The sequence below is a fragment of the Cornus florida genome, unplaced genomic scaffold, assembly GCF_030987335.1.
Source record: "Cornus florida cultivar Cherokee Brave unplaced genomic scaffold, ASM3098733v1 CherokeeBrave_3.0.0_Hap2_Chr10, whole genome shotgun sequence".
NCBI lineage: Eukaryota > Viridiplantae > Streptophyta > Magnoliopsida > Cornales > Cornaceae > Cornus > Cornus florida.
In genome coordinates, this window is record NW_026775580.1 from 79,845,018 (window position 1) to 79,858,072 (window position 13,055).

General features: G+C 35.0%; 1 pseudogene; it reads left to right on the forward strand.

The window, feature by feature from the left end:
* Positions 1–3,613: 3,613 nt before the first annotated feature.
* On the forward strand, positions 3,614–4,300 carry LOC132278993 (arabinogalactan O-methyltransferase 1-like; annotated as a pseudogene).
* Positions 4,301–13,055: the final 8,755 nt, after the last annotated feature.

Consider the following 13,055-nt stretch of genomic DNA (forward strand, 5'->3'; position numbering starts at 1 on the left):
TGAGACAGTGTCGGGATTTCCCTTGAACCGAGTAGGAGCACTTTTGGTATATCATTATCAATGATCGTAGAACCTCTTCAAATGTCATGAAACGACTAGAATGATTGTTTGAAACTTCATTTGATTAGTTTTAAGGACAGATTATCCTTGCTTATTATAAAAGTCCTCTTTACCCCTAGTGTGTCCTCGAGTTCGGGTAAGGACCCGGTTAGCAATTTGGACCCTAGGTTCGGGTCATTATATTGGCATAAACGAGTTTAGATCATTAAAGGGTCGACACGAATAACCCGTTTACTTAACCGTATCGGGTTAGAGTTAAGGGTTCAACCTGTGTAACCCGTTTATGACCCATTTAACTCAACATGTTATAATCGTGAATATCACATATGTAATATGTTATCTGTTAAAACCCAATTATTATGAATAGCTAAGTCATTTCAACATAAACTTTGTCTACGCCCTATGATATATATATTTTTTATTTTGAATATTTGGGTTAATTATGACAATTTTTTATTATTATTTAATATTTGATTAAATATTAAATGTCCCATTTTGATAAACAGATCATTAAACGGGTTAATACGTTTACCTATTTAATAAACGAGTTGGGTTAGTGTTGAGAATTCTTGACACGATTATTAAATAGGTTGGGTTTGGATTTACCTATTTAGTATAATACCCTTATATCGACACTAAAACACGAATTGCCACCCCTAATCTAGATAGAAGTATGTGTAGATTTCATTGACCTAATACATGACCGTCATTCTTAAGTATGCATCAAATCAGTTTATGGTAACTATATTTTTGGAAAAAAATAACCTTATTATTGTGAGAAGATTGGGGATGGCAAAATCCCATACCCGGTGGGTCCCCGCCCCACCCCACCCCATCCTGTTTATGGCAAATTTGGGGACCCATTTATGTAAATAGGGAGGGGATAGGGCGGGGACAGGGGAGGATAACCCCGCCCCGCCCCATTTATAGTGCATTTTTACAAAATAGTCCCTACATGTTATAAAATATTACTAAATTATATAACTATATATATAATATATTCACTTCTGAAAGTAAAACCCTAGATCTATTCCCTCACAACATGAAGAAAAAACATAGTCGTTGCGCATCAAACATCTAATCATGTTTTAAATTGTTATAATTGTGCTGAAGTTTTATTAAATTATTAGGTTGAAAAATATTATGACTGTATTGATTTTGTTGAAGGTGAATTGAAATTTAAAAAATGTTACGCGGGGCAGGGCAAGGACGGGGGCTAATATGGCGAGGCGGGGCGGGGCAGGGATGGGGGAGGAGGTTGAAAATTAAACGGGTATGAGGGCAGGGTAAAAAATTTAACCTGGGATGGGGAATGAGATCCCCGCCCTACCCCGCCCCATTGCCATCCCTAGAGAAGACTAAATTGTATGAAATTACATTATTTCAAAAGAACAAAAGTATGCCAATGGATCACAATGGATTACATGCAGGGATGGATTCACATTAAAGGCAGTGGGGGCAATTACCCCATTGATTTTTATTTTATTTTTTAGTATTCTACCCTTATAATTTGTTTATTTTCAATAATATACTTATGAAATATTACATTTGCCCCCCCCCCCCCCCACCCAAATTACTAAAAAATGTACTATTGCCTCCCAAAATTCATTTTTGCCCCCTTACCTTACATCCTAGGTCCGTCCCTTATTAGGTGAACCATTCTTCAAAGTTAATTATTACTAGTATTTCTTTTAGTAACAGTTAGGGTTCTCTCACTATATTATTATTTATTTTTCAAAGTACCCTTTTATATTGAATTTTTCGCATTAGCAATATAAATAAAAAAATAAAAAATTTTGCATTAGAAAAACCTTATATAACATGTCAAAACACAAGTTTAACATCAAATATTACATTTCAATTGTAATAAAAAAAATCCTGAAAAAAAAAAAAATATTAAGTAACCCAACTCGGATCTGAACAAAAAACAAAAATTATATATTTACAATCATGACAAATAGAAAACACAAAATAAATAATTAAAAAAAAACCAATATTATCTCCATAAAACATTGATTAAAAAAAATACAAACTACAAGTATGTTGACAATTGGTTGGAAAAAAAACCCCTAAAAGAGCGATTTATAAACAATAAACAAAACATTCAAGATATAAACCCCTTCGAATATTAGATGTAAGCTCCAATACACAACAACCATTAAAGAGATTAACCAAAATCCTAAAATGATTAATCAAAATATGACAAATAAAATGATCGGTCCAAAAATAGGGTAAATATGATTTATTGAAACCCTAAAATGACAAATAAACCATAAAAAATTAGGGGAATATACAAGGAGGGGTAAAACAGTAAGTGACACTCACCAACTCCCTTCAAGATTTTTTCTTTTAAACAATGATTACATGCATTGAGGTCATATAGGCAAATTTAGCTTCATCTCCAAAGGTCAACTAGTCAATTTAGACTTTGCTATTAATTGACACATACTACTGTCTAAGTGCATGAGATGAAAATCACGTTGGTGCTATATGTAATTTGCTCTTAAAAAAAAATTATTATTATTTATTTTACAAGCTTTAAAATTATATGTGTAAACATACATGTTAATATTAGATATATGTATATATATTCAGTTTTAAAGTTTTGCAAAATAAAAAGGGCAAATTTCTCAAAACCCCAAAAACTATCAAAACATGATCATAAAACCCCAACCAGTTTTAAAAACCCCCAACAATATTATAACGTTGTCATTTTACCCCAATTCTGTCAAATGGGGCCGTTAGCGCGTGGTTAACAATTGCTTTGCCAATGTGACTTTTGTGACGAAAATACCCTTGATGTAACATGTGCAAACAAGTGATATATATTTACATGTATTATTCCGAAAATACCCCCAAGCATTTCTTCTCTCTCCTCCATGCCTAAAAGTGTTGCAGAAGCATCCGGTGAATCAAAGGAAGGAGCTTAAACCAGGACATTCGTCCGTCATTTGGTAATCAGGAAGTCTCGCCGGCGGACGCATGAAACAACGATGAGGATCCCAACCAATTACTCCAATCAAAGACAAGCAGATAAAGATGAGGACGAGACGATCGATAAGATGCTGATAAAACACGTCGTCACCTTCTTCAAGCCCTTAACCCTGATCTCAGCCCCAACCGGCGCCGGAAAAACCTTAAACTCAATTTATTCAAATCTCTCTCTCTACTGTGATTGTCGCAACAATCTCCTCATATTCATTGCTTTGATTTTCACACCATAATGGAGTGAGTGCTTGAGGTCGTTTTCACTGTGGGAGTAACCTCCAAATGCTAGGTCAGGTTTCGACCATGACTCTTAAGGTCCGTATATTATGCTCTTTCTATATATACACATATATAAGGAAATGATCTCCACGTTATATATACACACATATATATACAAAAATGATCTCCAAAGCATGATAATGATAGGACATCATGGTGACGAGCTCCCGGGCAGCGACGGCGAGGACGTTGGCGGAGGAGATCGACGACGGCAGGGCAGGCGAGATCAAGGGCAGTCTTGGCGCGGACATGACATCGAAGGCGTCCCCGGGGAGGGAGAGGTTGATGTCGGACCTCCCACGACGTCCCGCAGCAATCCCTCGGCGAGATCTCGGTCACCTACGACGTCCTTCAATCTCTTTCTCCCTGCAACTTCCTCGTCTTCTGGCTCGGCCTGGACTCCCTCAAGTGGGCCTCACTCAACCCCGATGGGACCACTTTCTTCCTCAAAGAAGACCTGAAATGGTTCAAGACGGTGACCCAAAAAGCCCCGTACCTAAAAGCCCACACCATCAAGTACAAGATAGGCTCGACGAGGCCGACAATTTGCTCCGATCATACAAGTCAGAGCCAGAGTGCTCGCCAGCGAAGTCGTACATAAAAGGGTACGACTGATGCAAGTTAGCGATGATCGGGTTGCCCAGCGAGGTGTACGACAAGAGTGGGACTTGATCATGATCGACGCGCCGAAAGGGTACTTTGCGGCGGCGGCGGCGGCGGCGGGGAGGATGGTGGCAATCGATCTACTCGGCGCCGGGGATGGCGAGGAACAAGAAGAGATCGGGTGTGACGCATGTATTCCTGCACGACGTTGACCGGAGGGTGGAGAAAGCCTTCGCGGAGGAGTGATCGGGTGCTACACTTTGGGTGGAGGATATTATTTTTAATCTTTTTCTTGATTTTGTGGTAAAAGGATAATATTGTAATTTCAAAAATATACTTTTTTGGTTTTTTAAATAAAAGGGGATATAGTAAGGGTAATTTAGTCATTTCACATGCCTTAACGGCCAATTGACAGAATTGGGGTAAAATGACAATGTTATAATATTGTTAGGGGTTTTTAAAACTGGTTGGGGTTTTATGATCATGTTTTGATAGTTTTAGGAGTTTTGAGAAATTTGCCCAATAAAAAAATGTAAATTATAGTTTATATAATTTTAGTTAAAGTATAAAATTTGCCGGGATATACAAATACAAATTATATACTTTTCATTTACCAATTTTTTTTCAAAATATACAAGTACAAATTATGCATGGCCATACTACGCTTTCCTATTGATTTTACAAATGAGAAGTTGCGGTTTTATTGCATGCAAATGGATATTTTCGTCAAAACAATTCATTAATGCGTCATATACTTTGCATGTGACCATTTTAACACTAAAATTCCAATGCCTAGCTTTAAAAAAATAATAATAATATAAGGAATTATTCTACAACTTTTAAATTTTATCTTTTTAAAAAATTTAATAAACTCATGTTTTGTTTTCAAAACAAATCTGGATGACATTAAAAAATTTAGCTTAAATCTTCACATGGGTAAACTAAAATGTGCGGTCCATTATTGTGTTAGTCCTCGTCGTTGACTTCTTCTTTATTTATTTTATTTTTTATTTTTTTAATATTTCATTACTAGCATATCTAAATGAGTTGTGAGATACATCATAGGAATTGTCAAAATTTTCCACTCCTATTCCCTTTTGTCTCTTGCAATAATTAAATTTAATCTGCGAAAAACACCCAAATGAATCTACCTGCTCCTTTAAACCACCATATGACCGTACCACAGCATCAACTTTTTTAAAGTACCCAAATTATCCGCGGTACTGTACAGCAATATTCCCGAATTTTTGAATTAAACATAAATTTGCAACTCCATTTACCAAAAGAAAATTAAGATAAACTTAGAGAGGTGGTCTAGACTTTCAGTGATTAAATTATCTTAAAAACAAATCATAAAATAAAAAACACAAGGTAAATTACCTTGACCTCCCCCTGAGGTTTTTTCTTATTACTCTCGGATTAAACTAACGGAAAAAATTTCAGCAACCTCACTCAAATTTGCTTAAATTTGCTTGACTTAACTATCGGCACTCTTGGTGCTCGTTGATAGTTAGTACAATTAAAATCAGTTAAAATGGAAAAATAAAATGTTAAAAAAACTCTCAGCAAATTATATATAAAAAATATATCTCTAAAAAACCCAAATTCAAATACCAAAATTAGCACACAAATCCATTATCTTGTATAGTTATACTCCATATTAAAACAGATGTATTATATAAAAATACACACACAAGCAAAATATGATTCATGCCACATGGAGCACGAACCCTCCGAAAAACGTTCCATGACAGTATTGGACACTTGTTCGATATAGATACGATCAGGATATGGTGAGACAATGTCTGATACGGCTGAGAAGTATCTAATTTTTTAAAATAAAAATTTAAATATTGGATACAGCTAGATATGTCCAGATACGTTTAGGATGTCAGATGTCGGTGAAGCAGGCGAGCTCGAGGAGATGGAGGCGTCGACGGCGGGGCAGGCGAGCTCGAGGGCGGTCTTGGCGCGAATGATGATGCCAAAGGCAGGAAGGATAAAAGGCGGTAGAGGAGACAGAGGCGTTGCAACCCTTGATGATGTGGAAGAAGAGGTAGAAGGCGTCGCCGGTAGTGGTGGGGGAGGTGATCAATTTGCTTGTCGGTGATATTGGGCATATTTTTTTGGTAATAGTTGAGGGTAATAATATTGGATAGTCCACGGGATTGTGTGGGAGTTAGGAGTGAGAAAGTGGTAGTGACTGTGGTGGTGGTGAAGTGGCGACCACATTGGAGGCGGTGGTGCTAACGTGAGACTGGAGGAAAATATACATATAAATTAGGGTTAAGTGTCAAAAAAAATCCCCTAAACTTTTGCCTTTTTGCAAATAACCTCATTGAACTAAAAATCGCCTCCTGAACTATTAATTTGTTGCAATTAAGAACAATTCATCACAAAAAACTATTTTATCCTTTCTCATTAAAATGTTTATTTCTTATTAAATTATTTTTATTATTTTTTCTTTTATATAAATATTAATTACACTATTTACCTTAATTTTATTTTTAGTATCAATTTATCATAAAAATGAAAAAAAATAGATAAATAGATTTGTAACTACCATTTTCTAAATTGATTAACTTATTATTAAAATTTTATTATTTATAATAAAATATATTATAACCAATTTAAACATTTTTATAGTAAAAAAATATCATTTTTTTCATACAATATATTGATGAAAAATTAATAAAATACTTTTGAAAAAAATACCTTATTTTCATGTAATATATTCATTAAAAATTTAAAAATTAATTAATTTTTTAAATAAAAATTCTACTAATTTTTTTTATTTAAATAATTAATTAAAAAAATTAATGGTAAATTTATGCAAATTTAATGGAAAATATCTCATCAAATTAGTATGAATTTTTTTCATAATTTATTTAGAAAAGAAAAATATATTAGATGTAATTTAATAAGAAAAGTGTATTATGGTCATTTAATAAATATAGTATAGTCCTTAGGGTATGTTACAACAAAATGAGATAGTTTAGGGGGTTTTATGCACAAAATGTAGTTCAAGAAGGTTATTTACAAATTTAAACATTGTTCAAGGAGTTTTTTTGCATTTTACACTATAAATTATATATTTATTAGTGGCCAACAACAGCAAGAAGCATTAGTTAAGGTCTATTTTGTAATTATACTATGGTTGTTAGTCTACTAAATGGAACTGATAGTCTGACAGGGCTTAGTTTTACTTTGCAATAATTTTGATTTGAGGGTAATAATAGGAAACCTCAGGGAGGTCGGGGTAATTTACGCAAAATAAACACAAAAAGAAAACTTTGGGCTTTTCCGTCCATAGAGGCTCAAGGGTTCTACTATAAAACCCAAAATTGAGCTCCTAGACCCCTCTCCCTCAACGACGCCCTATGTAAATATTTTGAGGCTACGTTTGGTAGAGTGAGAATGAAAAGAAATGATAACATTAGCTATGAGAGAAAAGAAATGATAACATTAGTTACGAGGGGAAGGGGAATGAAAGGGGAGGGAAGGGAAGGATAATTTTAACCTCCTATTATATTTGATTAATTAGTGAAAAGAAAAAAGAAAAAGATAATAATCACCTTTGAAAAATGAAAAGAAACAAAAGTATTTTAAAATTTTTATTATTATTCCCTTCTATATTTTAAAATAAGGGCAAATCATTAATATTGTGCCAAAATTTATTGGGCCAAAATTTTTTAAAAGTATGTTATTAATATTTCATTAATATATTGTGGGCCACCAGAAATATAGAAGGGCAAATCATAATATAGAAAAGAAAGGTAAGAAAGCCAGAAGTATATTGCTGCGGCTAGGGTTGGGATGGATGATGGGCCACCAGAAAAACAATATATATTTTTAGGGCAACTAATTTCAGCCTCCCAATCGCCTCCCTCTCTATTATCATTCTCAACTCTGAACTTGCCCTCTCTCTCTCTCTCTCTGCAACTGCAAACTACAAAATCTACAAGAATCAGAAGTTCAAAACCCATATATTTCAGTTTATCTATCTGTCTACAAGAATCAAGAGTTCAAAACCTATTACCTATATCAAAACCCATATCCGCATATCATTTCAGATTGTTCAAAAAATCAGAACTTCCATCGCCCTCTGCTCCAGTTCGGGTTCGCCGTTCGCAAGCTTCAGCCGCTGGCCCGCTGTTTCTCAACTCTCTTGCCCCCCTCTCTCAGCAACTTCTAACTCGTATGTATGGGTTTTGTATTAATTTTTTTTCTAAATCAACTAATCAAGGTCTGGAATTCTTGTTTTGCACACTAAATCTAAAATCAAGTGTAAAACTTGATTTTATGTAAGGGTAAATTTGGCATCAGAAATAATACAACACCCCTAGCCTTCCCTTTCCTTCCATTTCCTCCCATTTTTTGGAAGATAACAAAAATTGATGTTGCTTCCTTGTTGAATCCCTCCGTTTCCCTCTGTTTCCTTTGTTTTCTTTCTCATATTTTAATCCAAACACAAAATCCCATCTCCCTCCATGACCTTTCTTTTCTTTTCCTTCCATTCCTTCCATTTCTTTTCCCACCATTTATTTCATCCCAACCCTAGCCCATCATCTCATCCCAACCCTAGCCGCCGCAGCTACTGTTTCTTAATCCTGCTGTGGTACAAAGCTATTTTTCTACCCATCTTCGGCCTACTTCCTAATCTGACTGCCACCACAAAGCTATTTTTCTACGAGCGTCTCTCTTCGTAATAACTGCGAGTTAGTAAAGACAAATTGCACATGATTTCATGCCCACCAAAATTACTCCATGTAATTAATTGCCACAGAAAGCTAAATTTTGGGGAGATATATAGAATAATTTATTTTTTATTTTTTCTTCAACACACTCACACACACACATATATATATATGCATATCTTGTGTTATGTGCATCTTTTATTGTATTTTTTAACGAGCTAAGGCCTCGGGTTCGTATGTCACTTAAATGTACTAATTTTCTCAACTTCATTGCAATGATTTTATGGATCTATTTTTTTTCTTTTAATTTGTTAAATATGTGTATATATCTCTATTTGTCTATTATTGTGCTATGTTACTTGTGTTAGTCTATAATTCTAGATCTATGTTATTTTTGACAGCTTAGATTAAAGTTTTGGCTCTAACAACTTCAAATCAAAGCGCCATCGAGAAACATGCCTCCTTGGTCTTCAGGTAGTTAATTTTATATTCTTTAATTGGCATTTTAAGTTTTCTAATGACAAAGTTGTTTTTTCTATTTTATGTAATATTTGAAATCATCTTGAGCAAGTTCTTTAGCTGTATCATTCTTGCTATTTCAATGCTATGTATCCTTGTGATTGTAATTCTAGTTTAAGTCGTGAATACAAAAACTTCAACTACTAATGTTCATATTTCAAAAATATTATTTTGGGCGTGTTCAACCCAATAAAATGGATTTGGTAAACACTTGCCCCTAGGCGGCTAGGGGTGCAAGTTGGGCATGTTCAACCCCGCTCAGCCCGAAGTCGGGTTAAACTCAGGCTGAAAGTGTTAATTTGGGCCTATTTCGGGTTGGGATCAGGTTAGAATAAGTCTATTGCAAATTATATATATATATATATATATATATATATATATATATATATATAATATTATATTTTACTATTTTAGATTAAATCTTGCCCCTTGGTTGATTTGATCCTACGGTTGTTGAAAGAGTATATTATTCCTTTACCCTAAATGAACACCATTATGGTGTTCCTAGAGTCCTACCACATAGGTCATTCATCAGAGAATCCCTCCCATAGTCGGCATTGCCTCTGTAGGTCGCTGCCGTAGCCTCTATAGGTCATCGTTGTCTTCCAGCCGCCTCCGGACGTCGCCATCGTCTCACTCACTATAGTCATCACCATCTTCTCGCCACCGATCATCTCTTATTTGAGAAATAACGTGACTTACGTAAGTATGGTGAGCCTGGTGTCTTGTCCTGGGATGGTGGTGTTTATGAAGCCTTAAATGATGAATCTGAAATTGTTGCATAAACATCTAGAATGGATTTGGGTGTGTTTCTCTGTTGATGTTTTGGGTTTTCTTTTAAATTTTCCTTTTTGCACAGAGTTTATAAGGGCCTAAGGGGTTGTTTGGCATTAACGGTTTTCTAGGGTGGGTGGGTGTTGAAGAAGGGGAGAAAAAAAAATATTGAAGGCCAATCCGATTTGTTTCCAGCAATCAGGCAAGCTTCAAACAAGAAGTGAAAAAAGAAAATAAAAAAAATAAAAAATAATAAAATGGGTTCAGCCCAACATCCAGTCAGACCTGAAAATTATCGGGTTCGGATCGACGGGCTGAGCCCTAGTTTCGATGGTGCTCGGGTTGGGCTAATACAACCCAAATTCGGGTTGGGACCGCCCAACTTGCACCCCTAGCTGCTGCCCCGAATGTATATTACTATTACCCATATACCCTTACCCTTGTATTGGTATTGCTACAAATATATCTTGACTCTTAAGTCTTGTCTTGACCTAACCTAAATCAGCTAAGTGGCTGCACCTACCAGTTTCTTGCCTCTCACTCTCTTCACCAACTCGCCGCCCTCTTTGTGCCCGTCTCCTTCCAACGAATGTCGCTCACCTACCCATTTCTCCTATCGCACCCTCTTCACCAACCAACCGCTCCCTGTGTGTGTTGATCTCTTTCAGCCCTTCTCCTTTCGACGAATCTCTCTCACGTTCGCGTTGGTCTATACTTCTAGAGCTATGTTATTTTTGACAGCATAGATTAAAGTTTTGGCTATGCTTCCTCAGTCTTAATGTAGTAATTTCACTTATTTAATTAGCATTTTAAGGACTATAATATGTACTAGGTTATGCATCTTTATGATTGGGATGCAGTAATTTCACTTCTCTAATTAGCATTTTAAGGACTATAGTAATTACATGTTTGTTTTTTTGATTTAATGTACTAGGTTATGCATCCTTATGATTGGGATGCTCATGAATAAAAAAAAAAACCTTCAATACTAATGTCCATATTTCAAAAATATTGATTTCCCCCCTTCAAATTGTAGGTTTACTTGTTTGGAAGAGAAAAAAGTCCTTTGGATTGAGTAGATTCGGAAAAACAAAAGGTATGTTTTTTGGATTGTTTTGTTAGTCATGGATGCTACATTGTAATTGTTATTTTCTTATGTATTTGAAAATATTCCTTAAAAACATAATTTACATTAATGAATCAAGTTTTGTTATTATTATTATTATTTTTTGACAAATTAAACTATCACTCAAACTTTTGAATCAAAAGTAGCATATGTGAATTTGTTCTGTAAATCATGATCTTTGTCTCTGTTTTGTATGACTAGAATTTGGGTTTTCTGATTTGACCTTTTTGATACTTGTAAATCTTGGTATTTGGCCTGTTTTGTATGATTAGAATTTGGATTTCTTGATTTGACTGTTTACACTCGTAAATTATGATATTTGGGTCTCTGTTTTTGTATTTTTGGATTTTGGGTTTCTTGATTTGACTGTTCGACAACTGTATACTCTGTTTTGTATTATTAGAATCTGGGTTTCTTGATTTGAGTGTTCCACACTTGTAAATCATGATATTTTGTATTATAAGAATTTGGGTTCCCTCCGACATTTGTAAATTGTAGTATTTGGATTATGTCTTGGATTTTACAATATGCTATTTGACACTTGTAAATCATAATATTTTCGTCTTTGTTTCTTATGATTATAATTTTGATATGTTGTATGTACACTTTTAATTTTTTATATTTAGAAATTGGGTAAAATTTGGGTCTACTTGGAATAATGTACCACAAACGCGCGCGAGCACACACACACACACACTCACACACATATGTCTAATATGAACTATGTAAATACTCACATACTAATTGTTTTCTTTTATATTGGATTTAAAAAAGGTAGTTGGGTTTTCTAGGATTTGGATACTGGGATACGATTACATTGTGGATACATTTGCTATATAAGTTTTCATTGATTATGTAGATGACAGTCATAGTGATCTGCTTTGGGTATTCCGATTTTTATTTTAATTTTTTTTTTTTAAAATTTTGGGTTTCATCTGTTTTTATGGGGTTGGTTATGATATACATGTAAAACTATTCAATGGAGTCCTTGAAATCAATTTTGTGATACATATATGTAGCTATTTTATGTTTGCAATAGAAGTATTCTAGCCTATTTTGACCCTCTTTTTGTTATTGCCCTTTCCTTGCTGGAGGCAAACACAAGAAAATTGACAAGCAAGCAAGGGCTTGTCTCCTTCCTCACTTCTTGCCTTACATCATCCCCATTTTCCTTATCTAGGTGATTGAAAAGAAATCAATGTAATTGGATGTGATCCAGTAGGTTATGCCCTGTTAGAAGTGGCTCTAATTGAGGGGTTATGAGTACTATGCATACAAATTAAAGTAAGCAGGTCAAGGTTAGGATACAAATCTTTCGTTTTTGGTACCTTTCTTCCTAAATCTAAGGTCGTAACGAACGGGGGAACCCACTTAATCCAATTTGTAGGCGTGGGTCTTTGAGAGGATTCCCCAAGCATAGTTTGCTTGCTGTGTTGCGTAAGTGGCCAGAGTGGGTACTCAAGTCAGGGGCGTGCAGCAGTTTGAGTTTGGGGAAGGAGAGGCAGGGGAGTGACTGGTCCAATGGCTAAAGCTCTGACCAGAATGTTTCATCTTTCTTTCTTTCTTTCTTTGAACAATTTCCCTGCCTATCACATCAATGCATGAAATGGAATTAGTTGGTCAATACATGCATGAATGGTGTGCAAATGTGTGTAGGAAGTTACTAAATGAATTCAATGCATTGAATGAACTGAAATGATTGACTATTCAAAGGTTGTGTGATATGAGTGGCTAAAGGATGGTTAAGCCGGTTTGGCCTTGATGTGATCTAGTAGGTCTTGCCCTATGTCAAATGTAACTAAGCTATTATTAACATTTCAAGTCATAATGCTTTTGCTTATAGTTATTAATTTTAGTTCGATCCGAGTCTAAATTATAATTTTCTAGGAAATGGCAGTCTGTTTTATGGTCTTTTGCCTTGTTTCACGTTTCACTTTGGAAATGTAGAAAAATCAAGGAGAAAAGAAATAGAATAAGAGCAGCCTATTGGAATCACACCATGACACCAA